This window comes from Lemur catta, chromosome 5, assembly GCF_020740605.2.
Source record: "Lemur catta isolate mLemCat1 chromosome 5, mLemCat1.pri, whole genome shotgun sequence".
NCBI classification, from domain to species: Eukaryota; Metazoa; Chordata; class Mammalia; order Primates; family Lemuridae; genus Lemur; species Lemur catta.
The window spans coordinates 87,275,677-87,292,739 of NC_059132.1; the positions used below are offsets into that span (position 1 = coordinate 87,275,677).

Here is a 17,063-nt window from a genome sequence, read left to right on the forward strand (position 1 = left end):
ATCTTCCCATGATACTGCAAAATTTTCATCTTGAATTATCATTTCAAATAATTCTTTTATGTCTTGTTCTAGTAAGACAGGGTCAAGGCATTCACTGTAGTCTAAATATTTTGAAAATTTGTAAGTTTCCCTTTTTATGTATGATAAGGCTAACTAGTCTTGACAAATGTGAGTTAGCTATTCTGGATAATGTTGGCAATACATTTTGGGAGTCTTCAAGGGGACTTTCAAAAGTTTATTTTGAACTGATGTTTCCCTAAATATACCCTTGGTATTGGTGTTCTATCTCTAGTCTGCTGGTCTGGATGCTCACAAAAGAGAGATACTTGTGCAGTATTCTTCTCAGCTTAGGAGCCAGTTGGGTAATCACTAGGTCAAATCCAACCAGTTCCAGAAAGGACCTAGAGCTCTTTATGCTGGGTGCTGGAGAGCTTATGCTTTTGATGTTTTTGGGGTTAATTTGAGATCTTTCCAAGACAGCTGAAGTTTATTGGTCTAATCTTTTGTTCAAATTGATTCACCTTTTGTACTTTACCTTCAAGTCCTCCACTGAAATTTAACATCTTCGACTTTGTCTGGTTGCACTAGCCAGAACTAATAGCAATATGAATTCACATAATGAGCAAATCATTCTCCCTTTACCATTTCATATTCTTGCATCTGAAATCAAGATGTGAGAATTTATTCCCTTGTCTAATCTCAAGCTCTCTTCAAACAAATTCAGACACTTAGGAGTCTCATACCTCCACTGCATCTTTGCTCTAACCCAGACCACATCCAGTTTCTTCCATTGTTTTCTATCCTACCCTTGCCCTCGCTCCTCACTGATTCAATTTTAGAAGGAATGATGAACTTTAGATCACAAGATAGTATGAAAATAAACTGCAGCTATATGTCCTGCTTTTGAATATCTATGCATTTAGCTTTTGTTTTCCTAAGTGCATGTGCACAGAACCAAATTTCTTCAAAGGAAAACTAGAAAAAAATTCTTGAATAAACAAAACAATATTCAACAATCTAGTATAAGCAAACAATCTAATTTGGTTAGATGTTATTTCCTTATGAGAAATGACATAAGGAAATATGTTATGTTATCTCCTATTATGAGAGAAATAGAATGAGAAAGGAAATAGAATGAACTTAAACATTATTTTCTCTTAAAAGATTATTATCTCTTAAATTTACCTTTGTAGGCATCTCTCTTCATGTACAGTCATCAAGCTTGAAGTCACTGAAGCAAACATGGCTTTATATACACTGTGATACAAGATCAATAATGTGGCTGGTACACTGAGCAAAAAGAGCTCAAGATCATGTTTTCTTTTACTGTTCAGTCAACAGAAAAAAGGGCCAAAAGAAAAGAAATAAAATACAAAGAGAGACATTTTCATATCCTCATTTCAGCTTCCATTCTGTTTTAATCCCCAGGAAACTAGTGTGTAAGACTGTGTAATTATCATCTTAAAAGGTAGTTTTAGAACTTAAAAGAAAAAGAAGCATCTTATACTTTCACACATACAAATAAGAAATGCTTCTTGAATGAAGTTTCAGTTGGGCTGTTAATGATTTTTCACTAGTATTGCATTGTATATCTTTTTCCATTCTTTTTTTTAATTTTCTTTTTATTTCAGCATGTTATGGGGGTACAAATGTTTAGGTTATGTATATTGCCTTTGCCCCATCCAAGTCAGAGCTTCAAGAGGGTCCATTCCTCGGACAGTATGCACTGCATCCATTAGGTGTGTATATACCCATCCCTTCCTCCCCTCTCCCATCTGCCCTACATTGGATGTATGTTATTGCTATATGTGCATATAAGTGTTGATCAGTTAATACCAATTTGATGATGAATACATGTAGTGCTTGTTTGTCCATTCTTGTGATACTTCATTTGGTAGAATGGGCTCCAGCTCTTTTAACCTATTTTTGTTCTTATTTTTAAAGTGGGTTTCTTGTAGCAATCATATAATTGGATTTTGCTTTTTAAAAAATCCAATTTGACCATTTCTCCCTTTTAATTGAGATGTTTAATCCATTTATTGACATAGTTGACTTAAAATCTACTATCTTGCTGTTTGTTTTCTCTTTGTTCCATTTGCTCTTTGTTCTTTTCTGCCTTCTTTTGGATTGAGTGTCTGTAACAGTTTCCATTTTATCTCCTTTGTTGGCTTACTAGCTCTAATTTGTAGTTTTATAATTTTGGTTGTTTCATGGTTTATAGTATACATCTTTAGCTTGTCTCAGTCTACCCTCAAGTGATATGAAACCCCTTTGTATGTATAAGAAACTTTTTACAACAGCATGCTTCCATTTCCAGTCTCTTGGCCTTTGTGTTGTTATTGCTATACATTTTACTTCTATATAGGTTATAAACTCCATAACACATTGTTATTATTTTTGCTTTAATCAGTCAATTTTTAAAAGACTTTAAAAACTAAGAAAAGAGATCCTTTACATTTAGTTACATATTTCTCATTTCTGACACTCTTCATTCCTTCGTGTAGATTCAGATTTCTGTCTGATGTCCTTTTCCTTCTGTCTGAATGACTTTCTTTAATATTTCTTATAGTGAAGATCTGGTGATGATCAGCTTTTGTATATCTGAATTTTTTATTTTGCTTTTCTTTTTGGGTATAGAATTCTAGGTTGACTTTTATTTTTCTTTCAGTACTTTAAATATATTGCTTCATTATATTCTGGCTTGCATTGTTTCTGAAGAGAACCCTACTTTCATTCTTATATATTTTTTCTCTTCCATAATGTTTCTTTCCAATCTGGCTGCTTTTAAGATTTTTTTTTTCTTTATCACTGTTTTTACACAATTTAGTTATAGTGCATGTTAGTGTAATTTTTTTCATGTTTTTAGACTTGAGGTTCATGGAGCTAGGGACACATTAGGTTAGGATAGAAGTTCTGAGGTCTGTGAACCTACCAAAATGGTGTAAAATTTACGTGGATGTGCTTTTTTCTTGGAAAATTGTGTATAGCTTTGATCAGCTTTTTAATGAACCTGTTGCTTCTCCTCCCCGCCCCAATTTTTGAACTAATATCCTAGGAGCTCAGATTTTATGGTATTTCTCTATTCCTGCTTCAGTTTTATCAAGAATTATGGCTCCATAGCCTCACTCAGATAATATAGATATGTAATTTCCTTCAAAGGAACAGTCTACTGAAGGGCACACAGGGATCAATGGTGTCAGTCCTAAGAAATGATCAATGAAATCAGGTCAGGGAGGAGATTCTTATATATACTATAAAGTCACATTCTATTTCATTAGAATACATGTGAATAATTTCATTATAGTTAATGTGAATAATTTGTATTAGAGTGTCATATTTCTCAAACCGTGGCTTAAGTAAATCAGAATTATGTAGACCTTACACTAGACAAAGTAAACAGAAACTTTGAGGGGCAGTGCCTAGGAATCTGTATTTAATTAAATGTCTTTGGTAATTCTCACATATGCTAAAGTTTGAGAACCACCAGTAGACAGTATATTCGGAAACTACAATCATTTTTTCTTTTAATGACAAGTGAAATGAAACGGATAAAGAATATAGAACCTTTTGAAAATAAGGCTGGAGTTACAACCAGCTAGCCAATGTGATCAATTAAATGTAATTAATTTTATGTTGGATTTGGTCGTGGTCTTTTTTTTTTAATATAAAGTGATATTGTACATGCACCTAAAGGAAAAACTGACATCCCTTTGTTGAGACTGTTTATGAAATGCTATCTTTTGAGAGAACATTTAGACGGCACTGTGTCTGTCTGGTGGGAAAAGGTTTTCAGCTCTTGTCTGTTGATCTTGAGGTTTTGTTGCACTAGGGAATGAAACACTCAGTGTGTTTATATCCACAGAAGCAGAAAGTGCTTTCTTTCCCCCAGCCTCTTCTTCCTAAGATGTCATATCTTGAAGAAAAACAAAACAGAAAAGGAACAAATTTATTCTCAGGGAGCTTGGAGGAGCATGAATTATTTATTCCTAGAAATCCTCTACTATCTTTGCATGAAAGAGAGCCCTATTATTAAAAGTGAATGTTTCTTTTTCTGCATGTCAATAACGGGGAGATCAGAATGGACTGACTGTTAGATGGCTTCCTCCCTGGAGACTGAGCTCCCCAAGGCAGCCTCTGCAGTGGCTAAGTTATTTTTAAGATGATAAAATCATTGGAACTGATATATTAGCACCCACAATTGATGTGACAGGGGTCTGCCACTGAGGCAGTCTAAGAGGAAGAAAAGGCCATTAAAATGATCCCAATTAACTTTTAATTATGAATTAACACATTTGCATAAATCATATCACATAGAATTTCTGGGTGCATGTGAATGTATGTGTTTAAATTGCCTGGCTTTATTAGGCTCCTTATTTTCTTTTATCTAGGTCTAGCAGTAAATTCTTTACTACCTTCATCTTGAGGACAGGAAGTCAATTCTTCTTGCCTGGGGAAAAATTTAAATTTTCCCTTGATGCCAGTAATCTCATTTTCTTTCCAAGCAGTTGTGCAAATGAGAACAATCGTTTTTTGTCTTTTCCAGTTCATAGTGGGCTTCTCTAGACCTGAAAGAACATGGTGCTTCCTTGATAAAATAAATTTTGGTTAGGAAAAGGCAGAAAGGGATTTTAATACTGGAGGGATACAAAAATAAGGGAGAATTATAAATTGTGCTTGTCATTCTGCTGGGCAGTGGCTTCGGTAATCACAATCTCTTGTGGCCCACTGAGCAAGTAGATCTCTTTGCTTTAGTGAAAGAGAAGCAGTAAGCTAGAGAGACTGTTAGCATTTCATACCTGGAAATAAAATACTAGCTGTTTGGAATCAGCTCTTCTTATCTTTATTAGAATTGAGGAAGCCTCCAATATTTGAATCATTGTTTTATAAACCCCAATATGTTCAACATATGCATACTATCCAGCCTCACTAGGTAAGAGGCAATAAGTTTGTTGACTTCTCTTTGTTAAAATAGGTAACCTTTTAAAGAAAAATGTCAAGGCTGGTGGAGGGCAAAATTTAGAAGGAAAATAGTTGATCTTTGATGTCAGGGCCACCCAGCCCAATCTTAGGCGATCCTCACCCCTACAAGAGCTCAGGCCTTTGTGCCACTGACAACCCATTCTCAATCTTGATTTCCATCTCTTTTTCTCCTCTCCCTTCCTTTCTTTTTCTTCTTATTATTATCTAGGAGCTCAATATGTTTCTGTGAAGCAAAAGATTAGAAACAATCCAAATGCCCATCAATAGAGTGGGATGGTTAAATAAAGTGTGGCACATCCATTTAATGAAATACAATGGAGCTGTAATAAAGAATGGGGGAGCTCCATGTACTGATAAGAAGAGATCCCCAAGATTCATTGTTCAGTGAAAAATAAAAGGCACAGAACAGAGTGTATGTCATATCTTCCATGCTATCTTTTGTGTAAAAAAGTGTTGAGGGAATAAGAATCTGTATCCTTATTTCCTTGTGTATGCTTTATAAAAGTCTGGAATGATATGTAAAAATACCTAATAATAGTGGCTAATGCTGAGGTGGGAAGTGGTTAGCTGGGAGGAGAGATTTCACTGTATACCTTTTGCTGTTTTATTTGTTTATTTATTTAAAAATGAGCTTTTCATTGACATACAACATATATTCAGAAAATTGCAGAGAGCTTAGTCCACAGCTCAAAGTGTCCATCTGTGTAATCAGTGTTACGGACAGGAAAAAAAAAAGCGAGAGGTAAAGGAAATCAGAAAAACGGGAAGGAGAAAGCAGTTATAGAAAAACAAAAAGGAGAAAATGGTTGCAGAAAAATAAAAAAGAAAGAATGGTTACTTTGGTCTTAAAGAATGCGGTAATTAGGCCATGGAACTCTGACCACCAGGAAATGGAAGAACACTATAAACGGTTCCTGGAACATAACCTTTAAATCATGTCCATACCTGGAAAGAATTCAGTCCCCCAAACAGTGACATACAGTTATGGATAATTACAGCTAATCTTTACTTAAACTACTAGCATATAAAAGGAAAAACATAGAAGTAGACAGTGTCTTCTCCGCTCTCGGAGACAGACCCATTTCCCCTTAGGAAATGTACTTTCACTTTGTACCCTTAAACTTTACTCGCAACAAATTCTTCACACGTACTTGCTGAACGTCTGTCATCCCTCTCTGTCGCTCGGGCCGAGGCTCACAATTCCTCCAAGCCAGGAGCCCAAGAACTGGGGCAACACTTCAAAGTCCAGCCGTAGACTGAACCATGACAGTCGGCACCTGGATCTAGAAGTAGAACATGACCTGCACCTCAGCCGCCTGTTCAGGTGTGCTCCAGCCACTACCTGCTCCCCAGTGACAGCTACTGTCAGGGCTGCTCGCTCCTGTTAAAAATCAATCTTTAAAAAGAGGCAAAATCCTAATTCTCATACAAATGTACAATACATATGTGTCAAAGATTTTATTTAATTCATCAATTAATGAGGGAACTGGTAGTGATGGTTACATTTTGTGTGTCAACTTCACTGGCCCAGGTTACTTCTCTGGGTGTGTCTGTGAAGGTGTTAGGATAAGATCAGCATTTGAATCAGTAGATTGAGTAAAGGAAATTGTCCTCACCACTGTGAGTGGTTATCACATTTAATACAGTCAGTTGAGGGCCTCAGTAGAAGAAAAAGCAGAGGAAGGAGGAGTTTGCTCCTTATTTTCCTGCCCAACTGCTTGAGCTGGAACATTTCACCTCATCTTCTTTGGCCTTCAGATTGGGATTTACATCATTGGCACCCCTGAATGAACCCTGAATACAGGACCAGCTTTCCTGACGTCCAGCATGCAGATGGCTGACTGCGGGACTTCTCAACCTCCATAATATATGTCTCCTGTTGATTCTGATTCTCTGGAGAGCCCTGACTAATATAGATATTAAAAAAACAATCACTTCAAAGAGAATTCAAAGAACAGAAACATATACAGGCAATGAGGAATGCTGAAATGAGTTAGCTAATAGATGCAAAATGAGCCAATATCCACAGGGCAATAATCAGTTACATCTCCAGCTGACAAAATTTATTTGTGTATCTACAGACAAGAATAATTTGCATTACTATTCATTGCCCACAATTAATAGAGCCATAAAGTACCACAAAGATAGGGAAAGGCACGGGACACCAAGAGAATCAGATAACAGGAGGGTGTGTGGCAGGAAAGCAGCCAGACAGAAAGACAGGGCTTGACTCTGTTCCAAACTTTATTTGCAAAAACAGGTAGAGGGCTAGATTTGCCCCACAGACTGTAGTCTGCTGATCTCTGACCTAAACCTTCTAGAATTTACTGTTTATTTTAACGTAAGTATTTCAGGAAACTTTTGACCAGGTAGGTACAAGTTGCAGGTAACTTTATTGTTTAAGAAACTTACCAAAAATCCCATTTAAGCAAACATCAGACTGTTCGACTTTTCAATAGATAGCACCAAAGGATGGTTTGCTTTCTAAGAATCTTGGGAAGCTTCACCTCAAAATACTTGCCTGTTTGTGTCCATCAATTCTAAACTTTTATGTATTAATACTTACCAATTTATAAGCAAGCATCCTACATTGAAAGACCCACCTTAAACCAAGCTCGAACACCACAAATCCCCCCACCATATGCTACTAAAACTCTGGCATGATAATGCTCTCCTTTATCAATAAGTAATAAGCAATACACTCAACTTTGTCTTCTGAACAGATAATTCGGTGTTATTTTGGGGGGGGAGCAGTATTTGACAGAGTTATTATGCATAGTACTGTGACAAAAAGTCTCATATATGTCTTTTGGTAATGAATGCATATTCCTGTTAAATATGTATCGTGAAAGGAATTTTTGGGTCACAGGATATGTAGATGTTCAGTTTAGTTTTCCAAAATAGTTGCTTTTGGACTTTTTGATTTTTGAATGTATCATCTATTCAAAAGTTAAATAAAATACAAAAAAAGATATAAAAATTCAGAATCAATATAGCTAAAATGTATGATTATCTAGCGATCAATAAAGGGAAAACTACTTTTCATGGACAGAAATATCCTGTTTTTTAGAAACATGTGTGTTATGCTGAAGCAAATCCAATTCTTCAAGGTCTTTTGCAGTTAGAACCAAATATACTGTAAGTCTGTTTGATTCTTCCGGCTCTAATTCCACGTTTGTTAAGCATACTTCTTATGAATTGGGTTTTCTGAGATATCTTGTATACCAGATACCCCGGGTACTTTCTCATATCCTCTTGGGCTCACTTCTGATCTGAACTACAGCTAGAGGAACTAGCGGGATTTACATAGGCTTTGACTCACATTTTGCTGACATCAACATGCATTAGGTATGTATTGTGTGACTTTTGCTTTTGGCTCTCAGGCCTCTCTGATGGCACAGTGTGGGACACAGAGAAAGCCCAAAATTGGGGTTGTTGGGGTATTAACATTCCCTGGGGCAATGAGCAACCAGTGGGGAATGATGGATAAATGCTTTTCCAAAGTTGTGGAAAAGTTCCTGAATTAATCCCAGCCGTTGAATCAATTCCAAGAGGCTTTATCTTAACATAAAAGTTGGATTCTTTCATCATGCAACCACAGCACAAATATGATGTTTGTGATTCATACTGAGTTTTATACCTTTAAATTCTGGAAAAATGTTACAGATTCTTTGTGAAGTTTGAAGCCCAAAGACTGATCCAGTGAGAACTGGCTCCATGGACCCTCTGATTATTCATCTGTGAATCATGACTACAAGTCCTATCTTGAATGTGGAAGGTGCTGTGTGAGATGCTCCAGTTCCAAGCCCACATATTATCTCTGTGCAGTAGCTCTGGGTGAGTAGTCATGAAGAATGCCCCAACTGTACGCTGGTGCAATGACTCACATGCTCCACTTTCTATTTTCAGGGTAACCAGACTGTTGACCTTCCTGTGGCTACATCTTCTTTTGCCAGCTCTTTCTTACACCTTCACAAAGACAAGTCCCTTACACAATTACAGTTTTAACTTCTCCAGTGCTCCATGCTGTTTATGAACAATCCACCACACTAGATGACCTGACCTCAAGACTTCCACTGTGCAGGGGAGGATCTGATGCCCAACATGTGAACAAAGGAACAGCTGTAAAGCCATGGCTTGGAAGCACCACCCGTGAGGAAAATAGACCCAGAGAGAAGACACGGCTTGGGTCTTCTTGTGCCACATTCATGCTCTTTGAGCCTAAAGCTAGGTAGGTTCCTGGACCCTTCTCAAGTATTTCAGTCATCAGTGGGGAAATATCCCTTTTTCCAGGTGTGTATTAACCTGTCTGGATCCTGGATTCAGCATTGCCTGCTCAATGTCTGTGTGACCGTAGACAAAACCTCAAAGCCCAAGTTTCACCTTAAGCCCACAACCACTATGTATAATATAGTAGAACACTTTCACCAGCCAAAACCAGAGAATCCCTGGCCCCATCCTATTAGAAGTATAAACTGTATTTGCTGTATTCTTTGCATTTCTTTTTCTTTGTAGTTCTGGGTCTTTTTCTCTCTATATAAAATATCTCCTTTTCTGTTTCCCTCTCTTTTTTTTTCTCCCTTAGTTGGCAATTACTATTTGGATCTTCTTATTGAATAGAGTTCTATGTTTTAAATGCTTAATTTAAATACAAAGGAAGAATCTTTGATGCTAATATAGCTTATAGCTTCCACCATAAGTAAGTGTGTGCTCTGGGTATGAAGCCGTATGATCCCAGGTGAAGCTGCTTTTGTTTCAGATTTGGGGGTCATCTCTTTGAATCGCCAGCTTCTGATCTCATCCCTGCTATTCCTGCTACCATCATGCTGCTTTTCTTAGTGGGACAAATGTGAACTGTTCCTTTATATTGAGGTTGTATCCATCAGGGTCTCAGGAGGAAACAGATGGCATATTTGAATTAGGTTAATCCAACGAGGGTTTCTTCATTCATTTAAAATGATCTGTTTAAGAAGGTGTGTGGCATAGAGGAACCTCAGGGAGTGATGTAGTTACCTGGGGGTTGGAGAAGCAGAGTTGTTGCCATCCTCGGGCGTGCAGAACTGAGAGAGACTGGTGTAGCTTTAGCTACTTTGGGAAAACCAGTGATCTTTGCATGGGGATGTATCTCTAGTTTGAGATGATCTTGCTGAGAGGTAGCCCCCACTCTTCTTCACAAAACCACCTGCGGTCCCCATTAACTGAACTCATCTGGAAGCCAGAGAACTTGGGAGCCTACTGATGTCATTCATAAGTCAGCTGCTCAGGAGTAGACACCGAAATGGAGAAGAGGGGAGAGTGGCTCTGGATGAGCACATGGGAGATATCTGGTGCAGGGATAGGCCTCTTTATCCATGGCATAATTAAATATCACTTAAGTGTCACCACTGTGGGTGGGAAGCCCAATATTAGTCAGTTTTTAGAGCTCCTTATTTTGGGTTATATAGAACACTTCTGCAGTCCTGAACGGTGTCTTCTGACCTCCATTCCTGGCTCCGTGTAATGCCTTGTGGAAGGCTGGTCCTTCAGTGCCTCTCTGGAATTGCTGCTCAGGGTGAGCTGCCGCAGTGTCTGCTGGCAATGTTCCTTCCCATAGTCACAGGTCCTTTTCTAGGGAAAACATAAACTCTCTCCTATTTTCCATTCCTCAGGGTGGTTCCTTCACCTATACTTAAAACACAAGGTCTCCTTTCACTTTTCTCTTTAGACAATTGGTTACATCTCTTAGTGGATTTAGATCAGCATTGTAACACCTCACGACCTGCAGGGACCGGACAGGTATCAAATGAGTGTGTGTGGGAGTAAGTATAGGGTAGAGCTATGAGTCCCAGAAATAATTCACATTCCTCTTACTCTACTGTCAGGTAAATCACAGAGCAAGCATGATGCTAAATGACAGCTGAAGCTTAAATTCAAGAAATAGTGGGCCACTGGCTTCTTAGCTCTAGTAGTTTGCTGCCACTTGGGAATGTAGGCTATTTTAAGACACACTGGCAATCCAGATTTTCATGTAAAACCACACAATTTTTAAATGCAGGCAACAGGGACTTATGTCAAGGTAAATAAATATATAGACTAGAGTGTCACATGAAGGGGATTACGAAATAAGCTATTATGGGGAGCAGAGTTTACAAAAGCTAAGGGTCAAGAAAAATAGGCATGCAGTTTCCTGGCCTTTCATCCCCCATAAAAGGAGCAGGCTGGAGCGAGGGTGAGACTGCTGGACATGTTTCTGGGGAAGAACTATACATACTGATACTTTACCTTGTAATGCAAGTGTGAGAAATGATCTGGATGCAGGGAATAAAGAATTTAGCTTAGATACCAAGCAGTCTGGAGTAAACAGCAGCTATGCAGGGTATTGTCTGGGAATGCCAGCTGCTACCTAGCAAAGTCATGAGGAGCTGAATTTGCCCTCCCAAGGGAAGGAAGCCCTGGTTCCATGGGAATTTGGGTTCTCCAGGTACTGATCAGTGCCTTGACAAGAACTTGAGCTCTTATTGCCTTTGTTTTTGGTGTCATATCCCAAAAATCACGGCCAAGGCTAATGTCAAGAAAGGAAATTTTTTCCTATATTTTCTTCTAGGAGTTTTATGACTTCAGGTCTTATGTCTTTAATCCATTTTGAATTGATTTTTCTGTATAGTGTAAGATAAAGGTCCAATTTCATTCTTTGGCATGTGAATATCCAGTTTTCCCAACACCAATTATTGAAGAGTGTTCTGTGGGGAGCAGATATATGCAAACCTGCCCCCAAAGGCTGAGAAAGTTGAGAGGCTGAAGAAAGAGGCTGACAAATTCGTTTCTCAGAAAGAAACATTTAATAGGGAATAGAGTTGTGAGACAGTGGATCCCTGTACTGCCCACCAAAAATTATCTTTTATATAGCAAGCTATTTTGCTAAAACATGTGCAGCTGGTCACGTCTCAGACTTTCTTGTGAAACTCATGACCACTGGGGAGCTTAGATAAGTGTCTCTATGAGGGGTTATCTGTGCTAGGCATTGTTTCATTATGGGAGTTGATCTCTGCTAAGGGTATTGTTTAAAGACCTTGCTGCAGAACACCTTAGTATGCAAGAGTCAAACATCAGTCATCATGGTGGTTTGGCTTCAGGATGGCATCACTCTTGCCATGCACAGGCTGTTTCCTACACAGAGACTATCCTTTCCCCATTGCATACTCTTGGCACCCTTGTTGAACCTTAGGTGACCACATAAGCCTGGGTTTATTTCTGGGCTCTGTATTCTGTTCCATTGGTCAATGTGTCTGTTTTATCCTAGTACCATACTCTTTTAATTACTATAGGTTTGTAATATAATATGAAATCAGGAAGTGTGATGCCTCCTACTTTATTCTCCTTTTTAAAGATTACTTTGTCTAGTTGGAGTCATTTATGGTTCCATATGAATTTTATAGGATTGTTTTCTGCTATATCTTTGAAAAATGTCATTGGAATTTGATAGGAATTGCATTGAATCTGTAGATCACTTTGGGTAGTTTGGACATTTTAACAATATTAATTCTTCTAATCCATGAACATGGGGTATCTTTCTACTTATTTGTGTCTGCAATTGCCTTCATTGATGTTTTACAGTTTTAGTGAACAAGTCTTTTACCTCCTTGGTTAATTTATTCCTAAGTACTTTATTCTTTTTGATGCTATCATAACAGGGATTGTCTTCTTGATTGCCGTTTTGGATGGTTTGCTATTGGTGTAAAGAAATGCTACTGATTTTTATGTTAATTTTGTGTCCTGCAACTTTACTGAATTTATTTATTAGTTCTAACAATTTTTTTAATGGAGTCTTTAGGCTGTTATTCTACATATAGTGTCATTTCATCTGCAAACAGAGACAGACAACAAAGCAAAAATAAGCAAGTGGGATTACATCAAATTAAAAAAGCTCTGCATAGCAAAGGGAAAATATCAATAAAATGAAAAGGCAATCTATGTATTGGGAGAAAATATTTTAAACCATATATCCGATATAGGGTTGGTATCTAAAATATATAGGGGACTCATATAACTCAACAGCAAAAAACCAAATAACCTGATTAAAAAATGGGCAAAAGACTTGAAAAGACATTTTTCCACAGAAGGAATACAGATTGCCAATAGGTATATGAAAAGGTGCTCAACATCACTAATCATCAGGGAAATTCAAATTTAAACCACAATGAGATATCACCTCACATCTGTTAAGATGGCTATTATTAAAAAGACAAAAGATAATAAATATTGGCAAGGCTGTGGAAATAAAGAGACTTATACATTGTTGGTGATAATATAAATTGGTACAGGCATTATAGAAAATAGTGTGGAGGTTTCTCAAAATATCAAAGATAGAACTACCATATGGTTCAGCAAATCCCACTTCTGGGTACATAACCAAGGAAATAAAATCAGTATCTCAAAGAGATATCTACATTTCCAGATTCATTGCAGCATCATGCACAATAACCAAGATATGAAAATAACTAGCTGTTGATGAATGGATAAAAAATATGTCATAGGTGTATATTTATCTATGTATCTACACACATGTACAATGGAATATTACTTGACTTTAAAAATTGAAGGGAGTCTTGCCATCTGGGACCACATGGATAAAACTGGAGTACATAATGCTTACTGAAATAAGCTAGACACAGAAAGAAAAATGCTGCATAATCTCACTTATATGTGGAATATAAAAAAGTTGAATTCATAGTATCAGAGAGGAGAAAAGTGGTTGCTAGGGACGGGGGAAGGGAAAATGGAGAGATGTGGTAAAAGGGTACTCAGTTTCAATTATAGACGAATAAGTTATAGAGATCTAGTGTACAGCATAGGGACTATAGTTAACCATAATATGTTGTATAATGGAAATTTAATAAGAGAGTAGATCTTAAGTATTCACACACATATGAAAAATGGTAACTAAATGAAGAGATGGATGTGTTAATTAGCTTGACTGTACTATTCAGTTCACTATATATGTCTATCAAAACCTTATGTTATATACCTTAAATATATACATTTTTTATTACCAAAAAGAAAGAAAAAGAACTCTAGCTCCTTTGTCTCTCATTGAACAATCCTGTTGGTTTCTCTCCCCTGCAGCTAATTCACAACTTTTTGAATACATGCCAAACAAACAAAACAAAACATGTTTTTGGGGCACTAGTTGGAAAATTCTTGAGCAGACATTGGAAACCAAATTGTCTACACAGGTAAAGACCTGACAGATGTCTCCTTTGCAACTATCACACTGAAAAGCCTTCCTCCTTTCCTCTGAGGTCAAGGAAAACCCAAATATTAGAAGGATAAATTAAATGTCTGGCTTCTGTTCTTCAGGGAAGGGGAGGGATATATTTCATTTAGTTCTGATGGATCTACAGCAAATAAAAGCAAAACACTGGTAATTTTTCAATACTCTGATATACTAAATTATAAATAAATGGCTTTCCTACGTGAGTAGAAAAATTAGAATCTTTAAAATTGACAAGAGAAGGAGAATATTCTGGTGGGAGGAAATGATTGGACTATAGGCATCTCAATTTTTCTCCACGAACTTATATTTTATTGAAAGAATGTTGCCTATGACTGCTATGCTGCTCACTCTAACTTAATTCAGGGCTGGAGACTGGGCAGGGGGACAGATATTGCTCCTCCTTAATACTGTAGATCAAATGTGGGTTCAAATCCCTTCCCTAATCTCCATGGCCCGTCTATACAAGGCTATTCTGTTTAAATAAAATTTTAGTGATGTCATGAGAAAATATTCATTCCCTCATTATTTGACAAACATTTATGGGGTGATTTCTTTATGCCAAGCATTATGCTAGGGTTAGAGATTTATTGGTGAGCAAAACAGACACAGTCTCTGCCTTTGTGCTCCAGTGCTCATAAATCTGGGGTGATATAAATTGGATAATCTTAATTACAACACATGGCTTGCTCACTGTCTTGTGTTCTATCATACAGATCTTTCCTAGCTCCCAACCTTCTTCCAGATCATAGAAACTGCCTTACCTATCCCTGACTACAGGAATATTCACTGTTTTCAAATTCCAAGCTCAAGTGTGGAGGCACCAAGGTTGGTATTTCTCCAGTCTCTGTGAGTAAGCCTCAGTGGGCTTAGTTTCCTCTTTGAAGATGTTTTTCTTACCCAGGGAGACTTCTTCTATGCAGAGGTATATGGCATTGTGCTAGTCTATTTCCAAAGGGTGAAGACATTAGAATGGAACATAACAATTCCAGATCCATAATAAAGAAGTGGGGCTGTAGTGGAGTGTCACAAAGCAATTAATTATGTACAGTCATACCTTGAAGATATTGAGAGTTCAATTATAGACCACCACAATAAAATGAATATCACCATAAAGTAAATATTTTGTTTTCCCAGTGCATATAAAACTTATGTTTGCACTATACTGTAGTCTCTTGTATGTGCAATAGCATTATGTCTAAAAAAAAATGTACATACCTTAGCTAAAAAATACTTCATTGCTAAAAAATGCTAACAATCATGTGAGCCTTTAGTGAGTCGTAATCTTTTTCTGGTGGAGGGTCTTGCCTTGATGTTAATGGGTATTGACTGATCAGGGTGGTGGTTGCTGAAGGTTGTGGTGGCTGTGGCAGGTTCTTAAAATAAGACAACAATGAAGTTTGCCACACTGACTCTTCCTTTCACAAAAGATTTCTCTGTAGTATGCAATGCTGTGTGATAGCATTTTTACCGCAGTAGAACTTCTGTCAGTCCTCTTAAACCATGCCACTGCTTTATCAACTAAGTTTATGTAATATTATAAATCCTTTTCTATCCTTTCAACAATGTTCACAGCATCATCACTAGAAGTAGGTTCCATCTCAAGAAACCACTTTCTTTGCTCATACATAAGAAGCAGCTCCTCATCTGTTCAAGTTTTATCATGAGATTGCAGAAATTCAGTTACATCTTCAGGCTCTAATTCTAGTTCTCTTGCTATTTCCACTACATCTGCAGTTACTTCCTCCACTGAAGTCTTGAATCCCCCAATGTCATCCATGAAGATTGGAATCAACTTCTTCCAAACTACTGATGTTGATATTTTGGCCTCCTACCATGAATCATGAATACTCTTACTGTCATCTAGAATGGCGGATGCTTTCCAGAAGGTTTTAACTTACTTAATCCCTGAATACCAAAGGAATCATGATCTATGCAACCTATGGCCTTATGAAATGTATTTCTTAAATAGTAAGACTTAAAAGTCGAAAATAGTCCTTGATGTGTGGGATGAAGAATGGATGCTGCATTAGCAGGCATGAAAACACATCATTCTTCTTGTGCATCTCCATCAGAACTTTTGGGTGACTAGGTGCATTGTCAATGAGCAGTCATATTTTGAAATGTCTTTTTTTTTTTTTTCTGAGCATTAGGTCTAAATGGTGGGCTTAAAATATTCAATAAACCATCCTGTGAACAGATGTGCTGTCATCCAGGCTTTGTTGTTCCACTTATAGAGCACAGGCAGAGTAGATTTAGCATAATTCTTAAGGGCCTTAGGATTTTTGGAATGGTGAATGAGCATTGGCTTCAAGTTTAAATAACCAGCTGCATTAGACCCTAACAAGAGAGTCAGCCTATCCCTTGAAGCTTTGAAGCCAGGCATTGACTTTTCCTTTCTAGCTATGAAAGCCCTAGATAGCATCTTCTACCAATATAAGTCTATTTTGTCCACATTGCAAATCTGTGGTTTAGTGTAGCCACCTTTATCAATGATCTTAGCTAGATCTTCTGGATAACTTAGTCTAACTTCTACATCAGCACTTGCTGCTTCATCTTCTACTTTTATGTTATGGAAATGGCTTCTTTCCTTAAACCTCATGAACCAACCTGTGCTGGCTTCATAATTTTCTTTTTCAGCTTCCTCACTTCTCTGCGATTTCATAAAATTGAGGAGAATTATATCCTTATTCTATATTAGGCTTTGGTTTAAGAGAATATTGTGGTTGGTTTGATCTTGCCAGCCACTAAAACTTTTCTCCTTATAAGCAACAAGGCTGTTTTGCTTTCTTATCATTTGTGTGTTCACTGGAGTAGCACTTTTAATTTTCTT

The 17,063-nt window shown here is 37.4% G+C and overlaps 1 long non-coding RNA gene across 1 annotated transcript in view; it reads left to right on the top strand.

Annotated features, from left to right (window-relative positions):
* The window catches only part of LOC123637701, a 160,799-nt gene that overhangs the window by 64,224 nt on the left and 79,512 nt on the right, over positions 1–17,063 (top strand). The window contains exons 2-3 of the long non-coding RNA XR_006735031.1: positions 8,647–8,817; positions 8,890–9,211. This is a non-coding gene — a long non-coding RNA (uncharacterized LOC123637701). The remainder of the gene's footprint in view (positions 1–8,646; positions 8,818–8,889; positions 9,212–17,063) is intronic.